The following is a 3,302-nucleotide window of genomic DNA, read 5'->3' as shown; positions in this document are numbered from 1 at the left end:
AAGTTTCCTTCGTTTGATAAGGTATTAATAATCAATATTTAAGCCAAGCGCTACCTGCTACATGCAAGTAGCCTGCATCGCAGCGGCGCACAATATCTTCGCCCCAAGGTCACCTCGCACGGCGACAGCTGGAACCAGAATGACGTCACACGGGCTTTTCCCGGCATTTATAGTTAGCCGTCGTGTTTTCGCGTGCTTGAAAGTTTTCACTTTTCATTTAATCACGAAAAATAGATATCGTCATTTAAAAATCTAAAAGCGTGAAATGCGAACTCCAAGAGTAATAATCTTTCGATTTAGGCTATAAAAAGTATAAGGAAACCTCCCTATTGTCAATTTGCTATTGAGAATCATCGTTGAAGGACAGGTGCGACGGAAGGATGGAACACAAAGAGCAGCTGATGAAGATGAAAAGCAGAGGGATTCTGTTGGCGTTGAAAGATATAAGCCAATGGGAGAATGTTGAGGAGAAGGGCGACAAATCAATCATAGGACTGATTGCTGTTGCTGATCATGACGTAGTAAGGCCTAAAATCGTCTGTAGCGTAATATTTCCTTTGCGATAACGCACCTGAATTCCGAGGCCATCTATGGCATGCCCAAGCAACCTCGGGAACACATCTCCCTTGCTGTAGGTGATCCTCACTGGATGCACATCGCTGACTGCCGTAATGACAACTTTGGATACACGTAATGGCCGCTGTGAATGAGTAAGTGCAGCGAATTTCTTTGTTCCCTTCCACGACATGTTGAAAAAACGTGAATCACTCTTTTTTAATGCCAGAGCGTAAAAGAAGATAATAGATCTTTCGCTGACAAAAAAACTTACAACGACGCAGTTGAAACTCTTAGTGGTATGATTTTTTCGCACCAGCCCGTAAAAAATACGACCAATAAACATTAAGCTTATGGCAGCGTTTGTGGGAAGTATGGCAATTGTTTTAACTCAGATACGTTGGAGAACTTATGGACGAAAAACTACAACAAACTCGGATGGTGGCCTGAAAGAATAAATATCGCGATCATCATATCAGCACGGATAAAGAAAGAGAAATCGGTCGGCCAAACTTAGGCCTGACTCAATTCCTTATTGAATTATTATTAGTTCCAACTTTCAGGCGACGACCCAGTGCATCAGGCGCTGAAAATTAAAGGTATTGTATGAGGACAAATATTAAGTTCCATTGGAATATGAAACTGCAGTGCATTCGAATCATCAATGCACCGTTCTGCGCTCACTCAACTTGGATATCTTCGGATTATAACGTACGAGAAGTATCCAATCAACGTAATGAATTCACTCCAAAATAAATCATAGGGAATGTATTATTTGTCATTCCGAATTGTGCATAAGTATAATCCAACTTTGTGGTTTGTAGCATATGCGGATTCAGTGGGGGGGAGACGGAGTAACGTGTTCTCCCCACCCCAAAGACGCTAAAAAAAAGATAAGATTTTCTATTCGATCTCGAAAACTATAGTTTTTATAATTACATATTTAACTTTAAAAGAGAACATGTCGAGGATTAATTGCTTTATGTTGTTTTTCATTTGATATACGAGAAGATCGTTTGTCTGTCAGAGCCTTGTGCTCCCCCCCCCTAGAAAAAAATCCTGAACAATAATAATACGTCTTTATTGGGCGAGATTGGGACTAGAAAGTCCCATATTCCATCTAACCCCTCGTCAAATATGAAATATATGCAGTTAAATACATAATTAAGTTGCTCATGAAATTACATACAAAGAAATTACATAAAGAGACATAGAAGTTCCATTTTCATAAGTCCATAAGTCAACAAAGTTACCATTGACCAAGATTAAAAAGATGTTAGTGAACGTGGGAAAAACCTAAGGATATTGACTGTCGTCCTTATTGGAAAAAATCCACTGCAGGAAAACGCCCACACAAGAAGGGGGGCGTGAAAAACCTGCGAAAACCTACTGAGAGAGCTGATGTAAACCTGGGTATCTACAAATACAATATATTATAAGGAAATGTCATCCAATACCTCTGAAGAAAAAGAAAATTAGATGAAGCCGGAGGAGATATGTGATGAATCTTTCCTACTGTTCCCATGATGTTACATGTCTCGTTGTTCTCGAAGACGTTTCTCGTGTAGTGCCCTTTTTCCCTATCCCTTCCCAGGAGGCGTCGTCGGGCTCCCATCGCGGCGGCGCCTCCTTCCTGTCCTCCCCCTTCTGGGTGCAGGAGTGAACAGCTCGCGCTTATAGACCCTGCCCCAGGAGTGTATCCTTGCGAGCCCGCCCTAGGGTTTCGTTCACACTGTCCGGTGGTGAGGTATAACGAGTTCTTATCTTTTTATCTAACGATTTGATCGTTGGATTATTCTTCCTCATAGAATGATCCTCCAAAGTCGTTAGAACATCAATAGCTTTTCTTGGTTTCGCTTTTCAGTGGGCCCTCTTCGCGTCTATAGCGTTGAGGTGTTTTCCCCGTCCCGTTCCCTCCGCTCCTATCCTTATCCCAGAGGCGTCGACGGGCTCCCATCGCGGCGGCGCCTCTTTCCTTTTTCCCTCATCTCCTCCCCCTCCCGGGGTGATCGGGCGTGTATAAGCCACGGGCTTGGTTCCCGGCCCCGGTGCGTTGTATCGTTGAAGGGTTCCCCTCATACTCTTTGTCCGGTGGTGAGGTATAACGAGTTCTTCATTTCCCCTCGTATTTGAGTCGTGTATTCCACTAAGTGTTTGGAATTCGTCTCTGGGGTACGCTAGGGTATTTGTCTGTAAAATTTGATAGAGAAGACCAAGTAGCCGGCGTTGTGAACTAGGTTTTAACCAGTTGAGATTGTCAATATGATTGGTGGTATGATCTGATATTTGTAAATTAAATACGAACCTAATACAGGCATTGAAGCCGCCCTTGGGTCGTAGCATAAGAAGCATGCCAGCTTGAAATGCGTTACGCCTTCGTGGTCATCGAATTAAAGATACCATAACATATGTACATTCACTTTCATAAGTTTTAAGACAAAGTTTGTAGCGCCACTTCTGCTTCTCGTGAAATTGTAGTTTCCCTTACTCTGTTCGTTTTCCTTGGTTACTCACCGAAAATATTACGTTTGCGGGTGAAGATATAGGCACTCAGAGGGAGATGCTACTTGCAAATTGATCATTCTGTTACGATTCGGATTTAATGATTATTTCGTGTGCATTTACAGTGTACTTGCCCCGATTTTCATTGTTGGTCTGCGTTGTACGTTTTAAAAAAAATGGAATGTTTTCCGCGTCGGGGATTCAAACTCACGATCACCACCATCTCAATCGCAAGTTTACTGCGC

Source organism: Ischnura elegans, chromosome 3 (assembly GCF_921293095.1).
Source record: "Ischnura elegans chromosome 3, ioIscEleg1.1, whole genome shotgun sequence".
Classification (NCBI taxonomy): Eukaryota; Metazoa; Arthropoda; class Insecta; order Odonata; family Coenagrionidae; genus Ischnura; species Ischnura elegans.
Note: the sequence above shows the minus strand (reverse complement) of the source record.